The sequence below is a fragment of the Puma concolor genome, chromosome E2 (assembly GCF_028749965.1).
Source record: "Puma concolor isolate L17-30 chromosome E2, mPumCon1.1.hap2, whole genome shotgun sequence".
Classification (NCBI taxonomy): domain Eukaryota; kingdom Metazoa; phylum Chordata; class Mammalia; order Carnivora; family Felidae; genus Puma; species Puma concolor.
This window is the reverse complement of record NC_141681.1, coordinates 17,168,581-17,187,478: the sequence shown is the minus strand read 5'-3', so window position 1 is coordinate 17,187,478 and position 18,898 is coordinate 17,168,581. Positions and strand designations below refer to the sequence as shown.

Here is an 18,898-nt window from a genome sequence, read left to right as displayed (position 1 = left end):
TTGTCAATTCATTTGTTATGTTGTTTAGATTCCACATATAAGTGAAATCATACTGTATTTGTCTTTCTCTGTCTTATTTCACTTAACATTATACCCTCTAGCCACATTCATGTTGTTGCAAATGGCTACATCTCATTTTTTTATGGCTGAGTAATAATCCATTCCGTACAGACGCATCTTCCTCAACCATCTGTCGATGGACACTTGGGTTGCCTCCATATCTTGGCTATTAAAACTAATGCTACAGTAAACATAGGGGTGCATATATCTGTTTGGATTAGTGTTTTCATTTTCTTGAGGCAAATAGCTAGTAGTGGAATTACTGGATTGTATGGAATTTCTATTTTTAATTTTATATATTCTTGAGGTTGGTTTTCAGAAACCGTTAATTATTAAAGGTTGTTTAATCCTTTTGGGTGTTGCTTTTCAGATTTGTGAGGCAGGACCAGTGTTACATTTAGTCTAGTCTAACTGTTCTCCATGACTGAAGCAAGATCCTCTGAATACTCTGCCCAAAACCCCTTGATTTAGGAGATTTCCCAGTTTGGCTGATGTGAACAGGCATTGTTGACTCGGTGAGGTCCAAGTTTTGTTCCTTCTAATCCTTCAGATGGTTCTTCCTCAGCTATGGTGTGAGGATAGTTTTCTTACACCATGTGCTGGTCAGTTCTCTAATGACCGCTTGAGGAGAGCCTCTGGAGATCTCTGAAATCCCGTCTCTGGCCAGCTCTCGCCTCTAGCATTCTAGAGCCTGCTTGGCCTCCCCAGGTTTTTGGCTGTATCTCTTCAACTGAGGGCTTCACTGGGATGTTCCTGGATTCTCCTGTTCATGCACCGTGGCCTGGAAACTCTCTCTTGGTACCTAGCTGGGGCAGTTGTAGGGCTTACCCTGTCTCCCATTTCTCAGGGATCACTGTCCTTTGTTGTCTGGTGTCCAATGTCTTGAACACTCTTGCTTCACACGTTGTGTCCCGTTTATGATTGTTTCAGGTGGGAGGATAAATCCAGTCTCAATTACTCAGTCTTGGCTGGAAATAGAAACTCTTACTGATTTTATATATGTAGTCAAAGCAGTTAAAACAATTCATAATTTTCAGAAGATAGTGTTTCCGTTTAAAAATTAAGAATAATGCGGGGCGCCAGGGTGGCTCAGTTAGTTGAGCGTCAGACTTCGGCTCAGGTCAAGGTCTCACAATTCATGAGTTCCAGCCACATGTCGGGCTCTGTGCTAACAGCTCAGAGCCTGGAGCCTGTTTCAGATTCTGTGTCTCCCTCTCTCTCTGCCCCTCCCCCACTCATGCTCTGTCTGTCTCTCTCTCTGTCAATAATAAATAAACATTAAAAAAATTAAAAAAAAATCCATAATGCTTGCTTAAGCTTAGAGGATATAAGGCAGTTACAATGCTGGAAATTTGTGGACAGTCCAGTGTGTGTGGTTGTGCATATGTATATGTATGTATACACATGTGAAATCCTTTGCGCTGCTTACATGTTAAAATGCTAGTATGTTGGATTGTATATTCACTGTAGAAAAAAACATGAAAGCACATCCCCTCCCTGGGTTCCCTCTTTAGCTTCTTCATTTAGTAATGCTTTCTCCAGGTGGTTCTTTGTTATACAGGTGTGTCAGGTTCGTAAAACCAAAGTCAAAGCAGAACAAGAACCACAAGCCTTTAATAATTTTGTTATGTCATCAATCTTTATAATCAATCTCAAAATAGCAGAATTTCCTTAGTTTGTTTGTGTAAAGAGACCATACTCCAAATGATTCAAGGCAGTCCTTGAATATAAATGGAGGTCATGGAATAGTCTGGAAAAGTCAGAATAGGGCTTTGGAAATAAAAAGATAAGAGAAGAAGAAAAAACCAGTTTTTAGTTTAGATGGGCTGAACTCTTAAGTAATAAGAATGTACAGTTTCTATTCAGAAATGGGTTTTTCTCTTTGTCTTTCTTTTAATGGGGAATTAAATTACAAGTAAAAATAGACCTGATTCAAAACATATTGCTAAGTTAGTAAAATGATTTGTTTTTACTGAAAAATGCCTTGTGAGTTGATGGGGTGTTTCATGTATTTCTGCTAGGTTCAGTTATTCATATCTCAAGTACAACTAACCACTGAACTTACATTGTGGTAAATAGTCACTAAAATTTGCCTGGAGGCAATTTCTTAAATACAGATGTGTAGTGGTTGGAGAGAGTTAATTTACTTCTTGAAAGACTCGATTTGAATACTAATTCAGCATGTAAATGTCACAGTTTGCAAGCTTCAAGAGTTACAGTGATTATTCCACAAGTACAATATTTGAATAATCATAATTTCTTTTCATTATGGAAGAGAACAGATGATCATTCAGCCAGTCATAAGCACCAGCAGCGATACTCCTGGTCGCAAACATAATCTGAATTCATTGTTTTCATTATAATAAATGTGCAATTCATAACTAGATGTTAATTACTAAATAACACGGTTTTCCAGTTTTGATCTCTATTTGTCTCCATTTCCAAAGATCTATGTTAATTAAATGACGACTCACTTCCTTAAAACAATTTTTAAAAATGACATTTCGAAATAAGGATTTTAAACAATGTTTAAGACAAATATTGAGTATTCTATCACTGTCTCTTAAGCTAATGAAAGTGTAGTTGTCTAATAAAGGATATTAAAGTAAATCACTCCTGTGACTTACTTCAAAAGCTCATTTTACTTGAACAAAATTATTAACCCAAGATAGGTGTGTATCTAAAATGGTATTTCTCAATGTTCTACAGAGTAGCTATTTCACTATCACCTGGGATACCTGTTAGAAATGCAACTTTTCCAGCCCCACCTCAGACCTACCTAATCAGAAATTCAGGGCATAGGGTCCAGTCTTGTGTATTTTAACAAGCCCCTGGATGATTCTGATCCTTGGTAAAGTTGGAGCACCTGTGATTGGAAAGAATGCTTCTCCAATTGCCAACAGATGACAGAAGTGCTTTCCGCAAGAATTTTCCCCAGTATTCATTTACATCTCTGAAACCCTTGTCATAAATCTGATTTTGAACTGTTAGTTGAAGCTAATTAGGATATGAACCTATTTAGAGTGAATAAGTGCAGCCTTCTCTAACCATTTTTTCAATTTAATGCCCAAATGATCATTTCATTGCTTTAGATGAAAGTAACTAATTTGTCTTCTGATTTCCAAACTGTAACTAACTCAAGCTAACCAGGAGAGTTTCATCTAATTGGATCAATTCTTGATGGATAAACTCACCAGAACTAATCCGAATGCAGTAATTTAATTTTTCATTTGTCTTTCTCCACCTGCAAAAGGGGGGAAAGAACTAACTGCTGATAGTTATTGCTGTCATCTGTACCATTTCCACCTTGCATTGAGTCATGAAACATACTAAGACTTGCTCCCATGTAAATCTGTTTCCATAGCTGGACGACTGGCAGTGAGCTCTTACCTCTAGGAGAAACTAAGTAGATAGTAGCCTATTTCAAAGCCAGGAAGAGGAAAAAAAAAAAAAAACTGTTTTATCCTCTTGTCTGCCAGGGGAAAAGAAAGACCTTTGAAAGGTGAGTTTGAGAATTTTTCCAGCCTTGTAGGACATAAGTTTCTTAAATTAAACGCTGTATCACCTTAAAGGGTTGATAGTATTATGAAAATTTATGGCTGTGCACAAGTGATAGAAAATCATCGCTTGTGATGAGAAATTTCTCCTGTGAGTTGCAATGAAGGATATTTACTCTCTTTCAAACTTGAAATGAGTACTGGGTATTAATATTATGAAATTTAATCTGACATTTAGGCACTTGTCAGGTTCTTTAATTTATTCTTATTTGGATGGCCTCATGAGATTCATGCTCTGGTAAGCAAGGAAAGTTTGTGGTGGCTAAATCTTAGCATGAATTTCAGACATATTCATGATTTTTGTCCTCAGAGGTAGCTGGTGTATGCAGGTAGTATCTGAAAAATGGGTTAATTTTGGTAGTCCTGTGCCTTCTGGATTAAGCCTCCCAAAGTAGTCATTACAAAGCAACAAGCTTGGAATAGCAAATCCCTGGTAGATACATAGGAGAAAATGGTTAGGTGATTTTTTTTTCCTGATGATTTCATGTGTGATCATCACTGGATGCTCTATGGGTTTTTTTTTTTTTTTATGTTTTTGTTTTTCCAATTAGATGTTAATCAAACCATTAGTTATGGCTTCTACTCGGATTTCCAGCATACAATGAATATGGTTTTTAAGGGTCTGGATAGCTCTATAGTTTTGGAATTATAAATTTGGTCAGTTGTATATCACTGTCCATTCCCTAGTTGCCCCTCTCAAAAGCAGCTGCTTCCAACACTTTGGGATATTTTGTTCAGAATTTTTCTTCTAAATGATCTGTATACATTGCTATTACTTGCTCCCTACCTTCAGACATTATCCTTGACTTTGTAGCAGGAAGATGAGGAATTTTGAGTCTTTTTATACTATTCTACTCACCATCCTATACTGTCACACTTGGCTTTTTTTTATTTTCCAAATACAGTTATGCCATACTTTTTGGTTAAATTTTAATGTATGTATTATTTTGATTACATAAATATTGTTATCAACTGAGCTTTTAATGTTGTACAGCTTGATTTCCTTCTTGGGGCCAAGGGGTTTTTGCTTTCCTACAGATGATAATTGTCCTTTTTTTTTTTGCTTGTTTGTTGGCTAAATTTTCTGGGTATCTGTCACTAAATCTTTGTTCAAAGTTTGTTTTGGTTACCCTATTTTCTTTCTTTCTTCTCTCTTTCATAGCTTTATTGAGATGGAGTTCACATATAGGATGCAAAGTTCAATAGGTTTTAGTATATTCACAGATACATGAATCACAGATGCATGGCCACAGTCATTTTAAGAAACGTTTACCACACAAAAGAAACCCTGTCTGTTTTGACTGTCACCTGACCCCCCCCCCCCCAACCAACCCGGATTCTTGTCCCTCCTCTTCCTGCCACTGCTAGTTATAAGTGACTCTACTTTCTCTTTGGATTTGCCTCTTCTGGACATTGCATATGATGAAGTCATATAATATGTGGTCTTCGGTGACTAGCTTCTTGGTCTTAGCATGTTTTTAAGGTGTATCCATGTTGTGGCATGTATCCCTGTTTCATTTATTATGGCTGGCTAATTTTCCACTGTATGAATATACTGCATTTCTTTTATCCATTCATCAATTGATGGGCATTTGGGTTGTTTTCACCTTTTGGCTATTGTGCATAATGCTGCTGTGAACATTTTGGTACATGTTCTTGTGTGGATATATGTTTTTAATTCTCTTGGGCGGGAGATTCTACATAGGGGTAGAATTTCTGGGTCATCTGGTAACTTTTTGTTTAACCTTTTGAAGAACTGCTAGACTATCTTCCAAAGTGGATGCACCATTTTGCATTCCCACCAGCAGTGTAGGAAGGTTCTGATTTCTTCACATATTTGTCAACACTTGTTATTATCTGACTTTTAAAAAAAAAAGTTGATTTATTTTGAGAGAGAGAGAGAGAGCAGGAGCATGCATGCACACATCCATGGGCGAGGGGCAGAGAGGGAGAGGGGGAGAGAGAAGATCCCAAGCAGGCACTGCTCTGTCAGCACAGAGCCCAATATAGGGCTTGATCCGATGAACGGTGAGATCATGACCTGAGCTGAAATCAGGAGTCAGATGCTTAACCAGCTGATCTACCCAGGCGCCCCCTGAGAACTGTATTTCTAACAAGTTCCAAGGTGATGCCGATGGTGTGGTTTGAGGATCCCACCTTGAACACCACTTTTCTAGACACTATTCCAGCCTATTGCTTGCTGCAAATATTAGTTTTCTAAAATGAATCTGCTTGTGTCAGTGCCCCACGTATACATTTCAGTGATCATCTGGGTCATGCATGGGAGGACATCCAAACTCCTTGGCATGTCCTGGGAAGTAATATAATTTGAGAAATCAGTATGTCTTTGATTAGCTCCAAACTTTTCCCTGCATCCTGTGGGCATGGTAGCCAGACCTCTGTTTTCCTTTGCCTCAGTGAAGGTTGGAGTTATAGGCAGAAAGCAATAAGTATATATATGTGTATATATGTATGTATACATTTATTTATATGTTTATATTTATACAAAAACATTAATAGTTTCGTTCTAGTTTTTGTTTTCCTAAAATGGATGTACTCAGAGTATGCCAGGGGATGAGAAAGAAAGAATGGGGAGAGAGATTCCCCTTAGCCTCGTAAGATGTTGGGTGGAGGTAGACCTGGGCTTAGGGACCTTGGCAGAGATGTCCAGGTACTCACCATGGCTCGTGAACAGTCTGGGAAGAGGCTGGAAGCTCACCATCAAGTTTCTTTTGACACTGAGTGAATTAGAGGAACATTCACTGTGAACCAATATGCAGTTAGACTCAAATATTGTGGTTACTAGTATTTGTTGCCTATCTTACATTTTCCAGGGACTGGGGTAAGTGCTTACAGTGTGCTATCTCCTATTATTGATTATCTCTAGTCAAATGAGAAGACACACAGAGAGGCATCACTGGCCAAAGTCACACATTGATGTGACTCATTTCACCTATGACGTGAAATCTACCTGAGGGATTCCTAGCTCCCTTCCCCCAGCATATCTAACAGCTTCTCCACCTTGCCCCTACATGAGTCATGCATGCTTTCTTCCCCATTTCCCTTTGGAAAATCCTAGTATATGAGTTCTATTTCCATATCACTCTTATCAACTGTGAGAATTTTACTTCTAGTATATGTGAACTGTGAGTCATTTCTGTTGCTGGTATTTGAAAACGTGGGAACCAAGAGTTGGGATAGAAGCTGGTGCAATAACAATTAGAACACGCAAAATTCTGGGTCTTGTGACAGCATCCCTGATGCTGTGGGAGGAAGGACAGGGAAGTAGCAGGGGTGTGCAATTCCTGAGAGTGAGGGGAGGGAGGTTCAGAGATACTCTGCCATGCTGGCAAGGTTAAGTAGCATTACTCAAGGTGGTGGTGGTGGCTGCTGCTGCTTTTCTTCCTCTTCTTTTTTCTCCTCCTCCTCCTATTCCTATTCCTACTCCTACTCTTCATCATATTCTTTTTTTTAATTTATTTTTTTAATGTTTATTTATTTTTGAGACAGAGAGAGGCAGAGCATGAACGGGGGAGGGGCAGAGAGAGAGGGAGACACAGAATCAGAAGCAGGCTCCAGGCTCTGGGCCATCAGCCCAGAGCCTGACGTGGGGCTTGAACTCACGGACCGCGAGATCGTGACCTGAGCTGAAGTCAGATGCTTAACCGACTGAGCCACCCAGGCGCCCCAATATATTCTTAATCTAGTTACTTTGCAGCTCCCTTGCTTTGTGGCCTGGGAAGAAAGAATTTATTTTGAGTCATACAGTGAGAAAGGAATCAACCATATGGGCAAGTGACTGACATAGAAGATAGTTCCTCTTAGTTTATGCATCTGCAAGAAAGCAAAATGAAATGAGAGCATAGAGCTTCTGTAGAAATTACACATTGCCCTCAAGGTATTCTTGCCTCACTGGGTCTACTCCTGTCTGGACTCTAGTCTTGGTCATGGGACTTGATTTGGCCAATGCGATAATAGCAAATACTGTGTAGAGGCTGGAAAAGTACTTGTAATTAGAACTTACATGCTCTAGTCATTGAAGACCCTTCTGCCACTATGTAAACAAGCCCAGCTAGCCTCTTAGAGGATTAGAGAGATGATGTGGAGTGACCTCCAATCATCTAAGCCATGCAGTGGAGGCCACAGACATAAGTGAGGCCATGCCACATCATTATCCCTGGCTGAGCCAGCCCAGATCAGAGTTGGGAGAAGTAATTAATGTTTAGCTTAACTTTTGAAGTGGTTGGTTTTATACCAGAAATTAATAGTAAAGCAGCCATGAGTATGTACTTTTGCTCTGAGAAATATTGTTCATATCCTCTTCATTTCATGTGCTACCTTTGCTCTACTTTAAAGTTCTGTAGGTTTGTCATAATGAGTGTTGGCTCTGTAGTTGGATTATCTGATTTAAATTTTGACTCATCTGCTAGGTGAACGGCTTTGCACAAATTGCCAAACCTCTCTAGAGTCGGTTTCCTTATCAGTAAAATAGGTTGTTGGGAGAATTAAATGAGAATGTATGAAAGGCACTTTATATTGTTCCTGACCTATAGTAAGTGATGATTAAATATGAACAATTAGAAGTAGCATGCGATGTTTATAAAGTTTCCCGTAGGTTAACTCAGGCTTTTGACCCTGTTTTTCCATAAACTTGTATAAGGCTTCTTACATGTCAATTCTACTGTGAAGTGGATTTTCAGGAATAGACTTCAGGGTTGGTGAAGGATTCTATTTTTATTAGCATTCCCTCCATAGGCCATGATTCCCCCAGGGCAAGGGATCAGGAATATAGCTATATTATTAGTATCCAGCACGGTTTCTGGTGTGCTGTAGACAGTAACTGGCAGTTGAATGACTGGAGTCACCAGGAGTTAAATAGATGCTCCAGAACTCCATATGCCTTTGGAAAGACCCTCTGGTCCCAACATTTTACCCCTTGCCAGCTGGGAACTCTACCTTGCGCCATCAGGATTACTCTCATTGAGGCTTTATCCCTGTTTATGATGGTCATAAAGCCAAAACCATGGAAGGCATTTGAGTTTGTGACCCCTGACCCAAACCCTAATAAACATGAAAGCTCAGTCACATCTCTAAGCCCCCTGCTACCTTGTTGTATTATATGATAGCCTTTACATTATTGTATGCCTAAGATGGATGTAAATTGACATAAATCTTCAATCAATCAGAAAATGCTAATAGGACCATGAGTAGAAACTAGGTTTCTGGAGCTGCTGGCCTGATGATGGCAGTTAAGATAGATGGATGAATTTGTTCATGTAGCAGGTAAAATTAATGTTCTGCCTCCTGTTTACTTGGCTTACAACTGAGCCCACTTGGGGCTACTGTGTCCATAGTTTCTATGCATTGTGGCAGCTTCCGTTTCTAGTCCTGTGTTTCTGCTTCTCTTCCTTTGGGAAGTGCTGAACTAGGCTGTCCAGAAGCTGGGGATTTAACCTTCTATTAAAGTATTCATTAAAATACAACAAAGATAGCTCATGATATGAAGAAAATGTGAACAATATTTCAGAAAACAAAAATATGCAATAGCAACCCTTAGCTCCCGGGAGATGGGAGTTCATGAATATATTCTCTAGCCTTCCCATCCTTTGGAAGGACACTTTATTTTAAATGAAGTGTTTTTTTAGAAGTTATTTACTTTGAGAGAGAGAGAGAGAGCATGCGTGGGGGGAGGAGCAGAGAGAGAGAGAGAGAGAACCTCAAGCAGGCTCCACAGTGTCAGTGCAGAGCCAGATGCAGGGCTCAATCTCATAAACTGTGAAATCATGACCTGAGCTGAAACCAAGAAAGAGTCAGTCGCTTAACCAACTGAGCCACCCAGGCGCCCCATAAGTTTTTTATTTTAATTCCAGTATAGTCAACAAACAATGTAACATTAATTTCAAGTATACAATATAGTGATTCAACAATTCTATACATTATTCAGTGCTCATTATGATAAGTGCATTCTTAATTATCCATCCTCATACGTACCTCCCCTGTGGTAACCCTCTGTTTGATCTCTGTAGTTAACAGTGTGTGTTTTGGTTTGTCTCTCCCCCACCCCTTTGTTTGTTTTGTGTCTTAAATTCCACATATGAGTCAAATCATAGGGTATTTGTCTTTCTCTGACTGACTTATTTTACTTAGCATTATACTCTCTGGCTCCATTCATGTTGCACAGGGAAAGATTTCATTCTTTTTTATGGATGAATAATATTCATATACATGCACATACTAATAAACACCTACCTTCTTTATCCATTCATCTGTTGATGGACACTTGGGCTCTTTCCATAATTTGACTCTTGTAAATAATGCCACAATAAACATAAGGGTGCATATATCCTTTTGAATTAGTGTTCCTGGTTTTTTTTTTTTGGTAAATACCCAGTACAGTGATTACTGGATTGTAGGATAGTTCTATTTTTTTAAAGTTATTTATTTATTTTAGAGAGAGAGTGAGAGTGAGCTGGGAAAGGGCAGAGAGAGAGAGATAGAGAGAGAGAGAGAATCCTAAGAAGGCTCCCTACTGCCAGCATGGAGTCGATGCTGGGCTCTAACTCACCAACCGTGAGATGATGACCTGAGCCAAAATTAAGAGTTGATGCTTAACTGACTGAGCCACCCAGGCACCTTTAGGGTAGTTGTATTTTTAATTTTTTAAAAATGTTTGTCTATTTTTTTTTTTTAATTTTTTTTTCAACGTTTATTTATTTTTGGGACAGAGAGAGACAGAGCATGAACGGGGGAGGGGCAGAGAGAGAGGGAGACACAGAATCGGAAACAGGCTCCAGGCTCTGAGCCATCAGCCCAGAGCCCGACGCGGGGCTCGAACTCCCGGACCGCGAGATCGTGACCTGGCTGAAGTCGGACGCTTAACCGACTGCGCCACCCAGGCGCCCCTAAAAAAACGTTTGTCTATTTTTGAAGGAGAGACAGGGTGTCAGTGGGAGAGAGGCAGAGAGAGACGGCGACACAGAACCTGAAGCAGGCTCCAGGCTCTGAGCTTTCAGCACAGAGCCTGACATAGGTCTTAAACCCACGAGCTGTAAGATCATGACCTGAGCCAAAGTCAGATGCCCAACTGACAGCCACCCAGTTGCCCCTGATAGTTCTATTTTTAAGGTTTTGAGGAATTTTGATACTGTTTTCCACAGTGGCTACACCGGTTGGCATTCCCACCAACAGTGCACAGGGGTTCCTTTCTCTCCACATCCTTGCCAACACTTGTTTCTTGTGTTGTTGATATTAGCCATTCTGACAGGTGTGAAGTGATACCTTATTGTAGTTTTGATTTGCGTTTCCCTGGTGATGAGTGATGATGAGCATCTTTTCATGTTCTGTTGGCCATCTGTATGTCTTCTTTGGAGAAACGTCTGTTGATGTCTTCTGCCCATTTTGAAATTGGGTTGTTTTTTGAGTGTTGAGTTGTATCAGTTCTGTGTTTTGGATGATAGCCCTTTATTGGATATGTCATTTGCAAATATCTTCTCCCATTCAGTAGACTGTCTTTTAGGTTTGTTGTTTTCTTTGGTGTGCAAAACCTTTTTATTTTGATGTAGTCCCAATATTTTATTTTTGCTATTATGTCAGAGGGAGACTTCTTTTTAAAACTTTTTAAATGTTTATTTTTGAGAGAGACAGAGAGCATGAGGAGGGGAGGGGTGCAGAGAGGGAGACGCAGAATCTGAACCAGGCTCCAGGCTCTGAGCTGTCAGCACAGAGCCCAACGTGGGGCTCACTCACGAACCCCATGAGATCATGAGCAGAAGTTGGACATTTAATCAACTGAGCCACCCAGGCTCCCTTTGGAGGGACACTTCTGATTCACATGGCAGCTCAGAGAGTGTCCACTGGGACTGAGTGCTGGTTGCCTATGGCAATAGCCTCTTGTTAACACATCTTTTTTTGGTTGGCTTTTCTCTTCCCATCTCATTTTTCTCATTCCTCCGTTGTGCTTCCTGAGATTACCTTCCATGTAAATGGCCTGTGCTGAACTCCTAGCCTGCTCAGGGCCTCTTTCCATACCGGGACAGTGCCTGCCTAGTATTTTCCCAAGGAGCATTTAAGCAGAAACAAGAGTACTGCACTCCTCCATAGTAGAGCCTGAGAAAGATTGGTTTTGTTCACAGAAAAATAAAGAGAATAACTGGCAGTGATTTCTACCACATTTCACGGATTTCAGAAGACTCCAGAGAAATTGCAGGATGGCAGATGTGTTCATTTGTTTTCTGGATCCCCTCCAAGTCTGTGCATACATTACAACAGGTATCCTGCCCATATGAAAAAAACAAACTCAAAAATGCTGCAATGGGACAAAGAAATCTTGAGAAATCTTTCATATCGAAAGTGACTGCTACTAAATGTCAAGTAATGTGCCAACCACCTAGGGAGAAATCTGTCCTTATATTATGCCTTGAACCCAGTGGATACTTCTATATTTTTGTTGAATTATGCTTGAGGGACTTCTAATTAAGGAGGCAAGACATGCACTCAGTGGTTAAGTACTTCTTAAAGGTGTTATTTAATTAAGAATAATAATTAACAGAATAGGTAATAAATGCTTAGATTCTTTCCTCTGGGGTCCGGAGTCTGGAGTGAGTAGAAGAAAATTAGAAAACTGTTTAAAAATGATCTAGTCTCTTCTATTGATTTTATAGAGGCTGAAATCAAGAACATTTTTGTCAGAGTCCCTTCTCCTAAATATACTTCTGTGAATAAATCTGTATTTAGTGCTGTACTTGGAGCATAAACCTCAAAGAGTGGGATGTTAGTAGGATTAATAGCCTAACCCTCTATATTTTCAGCTTGAAAATTTTTAAAAGTTAATTCTTACTCTTGTACTTGATGTGGGGTCTTCTAATGAGTCAGGAAATTGTTGAAACTGGACTATTAGTGTCCTTTTTTTCTTGTATGTTTGACTCACCAAAAAATAAATAAAATAAATAAAGCAGTATCCATCCCCTGTGTGCTCTCATTCCAACAAGATAGTAAGCTTGATTGTTCTGAAATGGCCAAGCATTTCAGGGGCAAAGAGGGAAAGGAATTAGGGGAAAAACTCTAGATTTTGAGAGTGTTTGTGACTTGTTTAGTAGTAACTATAATAGGATGGCTTATTTCATGTCCATAATAGGATGGCTTATTTCATGTCAAATCAGGCTCTCCACTATCAGTGGTTGGTATAAGGTTTAGTATCAATTTTTATACAATTTCCCTTGGGGTGAGCCCAGGGCTTGTGCATCTACTACAAAAAAGATACACATCTCTGAGCAGGTTCACCTGAGGTACTACTATGAGACCGTGCGCTAGGGCCATTTAATAGATTAGCTCTCCTGGTGGTGTCCATATCAAGCTTGGCTGTGGCACTGAGTGTGAGTCATGGATTTCCACAAAGCTACTGGCATCTGAGGTCTTGTACCTACGAGGTGCTGCCATCCATGGAACCTGCTCTTTGGGAACAAGTTTTCACTTGGGAAAATAAGGCTGGACATCAAAGATGCTTGGACCAATTATCCTCCTGGAATGCAGCCAGGAGAGGAGAAGAGAATGCCTTTTTATGTTTCTGCTGATGAGTTGATAGGAGGAGGAAAATAGTTTAAGACATCCTTTAATTTCTCCATACCTCTGGAAAGGGATCCTCTTTTTTTTGCAGTGTAAATAAGGGAAGTTGTGAAGTGGCCAGATTAGAGAAAAGCCTGATTACCAGAGTACAGAAAGGTTTGATTGCCCCAATAAGGGTATCTGGAGTTTTTCCTAAAATAGTGCATTTTTGAAGAGGGAGCTGATGTAATGAGATCATTGTTTGAGGTGGTTTAACCTGGTGTTGTTTAGATAAACTAGAAAGCATGGCATTTTTTATTATATAGAAAGGGTTATAGTAACTTTTGAAATGAGATGCCTGGTTGGTAGCAGTATGATTAGAGATCCAGGGATGGATGGGTGGATGCCACATTACTAACTTATTACCTACTCTGTCAGGCACAGGATGGATAAGACCCACAAGGTCCTGGGGCACCTGGGTGGCTCAGTCGGTTAAGTGATTGACTCTTAATTTCGCCTCAGGTCATGATCTCACATTTTGTGAGTTTGGGCCCCCGCACCAGGCTCTGCACTGACAGTGTCGTGCCTCCTTGGGTTTCTCTCCCTCTGTCTCCCTCCCTCTCTCTGTTACTCCACCATGTTCGCGTGCTCTCTCTCTCTCAAAATAAATAAATAAACTTAAAAAAAAAAACAACAAAAAGACCCACAAGGTCCCTACTGTCATGGAACTTACCTTCTAGGAAGGAAGACAAATGATAAGCAAAACATGAATCACTAGGAATTTCAGATGGTGATACATGCTCCAAAGATAAAAAGATGAGGTAATAGAAAGTGACAGGAGGTAGGCGAGGATTTCTACTTTAAAGTTTATTTATTTATTTATTTTTGAGAAAGAGAGAGAATGAGCAGGGGAGGGGCAGAGAGAGGAGGGGGACAGAAGATCTGAAGCGGACAGCAAGAGAGACTAATGCGGGGCTCAAACTCACCAACTGCAAGATCATGACTTGAGCCGGAGGCAAACGCTTAACTAACGGGGCCACCCAGGCATCCTGGATTTCTACTTTATATTTATTGGTCAACAGAGGTCTTTCTGAGGAGGTAACTTTTGAGCTGTCAGCCACCTTCCCCCCTCTTTCTCCTATCCCTCCTCATCATGCATGAACTCAAATGCACAAATGCATTCATATTAGAATCCTCCACCAGGATGCTAACTGACCACATTAGGTGATGAATATGCATTGGCTTACTTATGTGCTCTGCCATACTACTATAAGGGCGAAGATTTATCTTACTTTATAACCCTGGTACCTAGCACTGTACTGAGCACATTGTCCACATTCACTAAAGGTGAGTTGAATGAATAAATGAACAAATAATTCAATTTACATTGAGAAAGAGTCTAAAGAGAGAGCAGTGGGTAAAGGATTGAGCTTTGGGAATCTTCCATAGTTGGAGAGAAGGACAGAAAGAAGGGGGGGCCAAGATGGGGAGGCTTGTCACCTATTTGCTGCCACACCTTCCTGGTTAACACGTTATTCTGTGCCCACCTGACATCCTTCTTCCAGTTTCTTCATCTTTGGGGGGCGGAGCTTTTTAGTGTGGTAGCTACCCATTATATGTTACATATAATATGAAATGTACAAAGATAGTATCTGTCTTTTGTTTTTACTTTTTTTGATGTGGCTTCTAGAAAATTTAAAATTAATATTTGGGTGACGCATTTCTACTGCACATCACTTGTCTGCATCTTGTGGTAGTTAAATTAGCTTGATATAAGCCAATCACTTCTCAAATGAGTGGTGCAGAGATTAATGGTAGCTATTACTTTATTTTCTTCCCAGCAATATGAAAAGCTCCACGCATTAAAAAATGGGCATCAAATCAGGGAGGTATAACATACATTTTGCAGCCAAGGAGACATGTCCTACTGCAAAACATGTTTGGGAGACACTGGTTTATTTTTTAAAAGCATGAGTAATTTCTATCAAGTCTTATTAGAAGATAGCTTTCAAGTTCTTGGAGAAAAAAAAAACCCTCATAATTTTCAACTAAAAAGTCTCTTTTAAAAATTTCATGTCTTTATTTCTACTCTTTGATATTTCTGCCAGATGATTACTATACGACATAAAGGGATATTTTTCCTTTTTTTTTTTTAATGATGGAGCACAATCCCCAAAGATGCAGTGAAGGATGCCCCAGCAGCCCATCTTGTCCTGGCCTCACATAAGTGATATCACTAGGAAGATGCTTAAAGGAGAGAAGCAGATGTTAGACACTCCACTTTTATCCTGCCAATAACATTTTTAAGATGGAGCTCATAGTGCCCGGATGTTAACATTCTTTCACAGATCCCAAATTATGAATGCTTCATGTTGCTTTAATCCATTCCATTGCACTGGCTTTATTAGATGAAACACCCTGTTGAGCATCTGAAGAACAGTGGGATTATCACATTTCCCTTTGAAAATCCGGTAAAGACAAAATAAATGGTTAACAAAACAGAGCGAAATCAGTTTGCAGGTGTTCATAGGCAATGCAACCCCAGATAGAATCCAAGTGTCTCTCTTCTTCCTTGCAAAACGCCTTTTAAGCAAGCCAGAGAAATTCTTGAGGAAAAAGAAATCATGTGGTAGAAGTTGCTTTCCTCTGCTTTTGATGTGTTGCTAATTGCATTGTGTCGACTACAGAGACAGCGTGTCGGAAATCCAAAAACTTTATTTTGTTAAGCTTTACTTTTGACTCTACCCTGAGTGTGCCAATAACAGTTCTTCATCATCTCTGTCTCCTAGAGTGTTGACTCAACGATGGATTTTTTTTTTCTTGGCAAATCTAATTAACTATCTGAAGTATTTCATCAAGCGCTACCCCGTTACTACACACACTTGGTGGGTGGCTCTTCGAGATAATCTTAAAAACTCAGTTACATCCCAGCACTCTAAAACTTCTTGTCTGCCAGGGCAATTTGAATTGTGTTATTAGTGTCTGCTGGAAATCATAATTCAATAAAGACTAACTCATTTAAAAATGTTTCATACTGGGCATGCATCAGGTAACAGGTAACTTAGGAGACGCAGAAAAACACACAAATGTTCAGGTCTGTACAGGATATTGGAGTGGTAGCAAACAATTTGAAGGAGACTTTTTGTTTTTTTTAAGCAGCTGTAGCCAGATGAGGAAGTGTGTGTGTGTGTGTGTGTGTGTGTGTGTGTGTGTGTGTGTGTTTATGTATGCATGCACACATTTAAATCAGTGAGCCCAGTGTTCTTTGCTTTTGCTCCCCTAATATACTAGAATTTTCCATCGATCCCCAAATGCAAGCTGGTGGATATAAAAAGAACCTCTATCAACATTTAAAATAATAATCAACAAGGGCCCCTGCATATTTCTTTGTGTAATGCTTGTATGACCCTGGCTTCTCCCTTGAATGAGATTGTATCCGTCTCTTGTTCTCTCTGTCTTTCTTTCTCTTGTTCCTTTTATGGACATAGGATTATTGCTATAGAAAATATGGTCTTGCCGTAGGGGAATGTACCTCCTGCTCGGGGTGTTTTTTTCAACTACATCTGCAGACTGCAGCTGCCACAGCCTTTGAAAAAAAAAAAAAAGTCTGGGTCCTTATGAAACTGTAATTCTTCAACAATGAATTCTTCCTCACAGGACACTGTAGTTTTTCACTGCTGTTTAGCACAGTCTGCCATTAGTCTCCCCTGTAGTTTATTTGCTTCCCAAGTTCACCATCTGACAGATGTAGGAATATTTAAGCAGTTTCTTTCCCCAGAGAAGTTTGCTTCATCTTTGGAACCATGGGGCTTTCTGCAGACTTCACAGGACCCCTCATACTCTTCTCTTCTTTCTTTTTTTTTATGTCTGTTTATCTCTGCCCACTCCGATACGTCCCTCTTCTTTATGATGAGTCTTCTTGCTCAGTTCTCTGTTGGCCTCCCAAACCGCATTGAGAAAATCCCATCTTCTTCCTCCGTAGGCCCCCGTCCCTCCTCTACTCCAAACCTCCTCATCTTGTGTCAAGCATCAGCAGAGTTGAAATTTGAATTTCTCCTACATTTTTTTTTTTTTTTTTTACTGCTCCACTACATTTTATCCTTTGACCAGTTGTAATTTCCCTTGCTTTTAAAATTAAATTCTGTCCCCGGAGAGTTTATGAAGTTTTTCTGAAATCGGGGAAAAAATAAAAATACACATATTTTATTTTGGTACATTTCCCTTTTTTGTCCCTTAAACATTATTAGTTACTTGAAATGGAAGAGGAACCCATCCTGATTTGATGAACGTGTGGGGCTGAAGCCTGCATATAAATAAAAAGATAGCTAGATTATGGTTGATGATTTGTCATAAAGAGAATACATTCTTGTTTCTTGAACTTTTCTGTACATATCAAAGGAAATCAAACTTGATTTGGTGATTTTGTGGCTCAACTCAAGGGTTTAGAAAAATGGGTGTTTTTGGATATGGGTTAGTTCTTTAATCCTCAAAAGCAAGTAAAACCAAACTATTGATAGCCCTGTAATGATTGTATGGTCTTTTCCCTAAGTCTTTTAAAAATAAGAATCAAACTGAGAAAGAAATGTATACTTGTTGCTTTCTGGTTAGCATAGATACCCATGCTAACATTCAAGATTCTTGTCAGTTAATGTTTTTTAGGAACTTTTGGTCCCTTTTCTTTTTAAGAAAAATATAGAGAAAGCCGTAGGCATGTTGACATTAAGCTGTATTGGGGAAAGTGGGTCCCTACTCTCCACATCTGTTAAGTGTTTCTGTTGCCTTTCATTTTCTAAAGTGTTACATATGGAATACATATGTCTTTCTGTTCTACTACCACAGGGAAAAAAAAAAGAAATAAAAAGGAGAAAAATCACAAAGAAATCAATAAACACCTGTTATTCCCAGATCTGCAGTTATTTGGGCTCTGAAGTGCCTGCAGGCAAAGTTAGAACAAAAATCCAGGATGTCTATATGCCTTCATAGATTTCTCTTAGCCTGTATGAGAGTTTTTAAATTTTATTTTATATTTATTGCATTTTGTTTCATCTTATTTTATCCCAGAGTGGATCTTTCACCTTCTGTTATTTTACTGACCTGGATTTGTTCTCTCCAATGTATATTTCCGTTTTCCCTATATGCTATATTTTGTATTCAGCAAAGTGGAGATTTTTTTTAACTCGCTCTAGATGTAACCTTGCTTTATCTTTCACCAATTCCACAGCATGTTTCCTACGTTAGATTGCCCCCTGCTGCTTCTGGAACATTAAAAATAAAACTTGAAATAAATTATGTTTGGGGACCTACCATTATAGGAGTATATATTCAGTGAAATACATTGGAACATAATCATTAGGAAACAGGTTCAAATATAAGTAACATTTGGGAGGTGCTTTGGTGGGTCATATGGAGGTTTTAAATTTGAGTGTATGTGTGCGCTGTGTGGGTGTGCACGTGCACAGTGTGCATGTTGGTAGCCAGCTCTCATATTGCCCCTTTCCACTGGAAGTTAACTATGAATTACAGGGCATTGTTTAAAATAATTATGAATCAGGGGGGCGCCTGAGTGGCTCGGTCAGTCAGTTAAGTTTTGGACTTTGGCCCAGGTCATGATCTCAAGGTTTGTGAGTTTGAGCCCTGCATGTTGGGCTCTTAGCTGACAGTTCCGAGCCTGGAGTCTGCTTCGGATTCTGTGTCTCCCTCCTTCCTTCCCTCCCTCTCTCTCTCTCTCTTTGCCCTTTCCC

The 18,898-nt window shown here is 39.6% G+C and overlaps 1 pseudogene; it reads right to left on the bottom strand.

The window, feature by feature from the left end:
- Positions 1–17,173, bottom strand: part of LOC112857251 (ribonuclease MRP subunit p24 pseudogene) — a 54,309-nt pseudogene extending 37,136 nt beyond the window's left edge.
- Between the last annotated feature and the right edge of the window lie 1,725 nt (positions 17,174–18,898).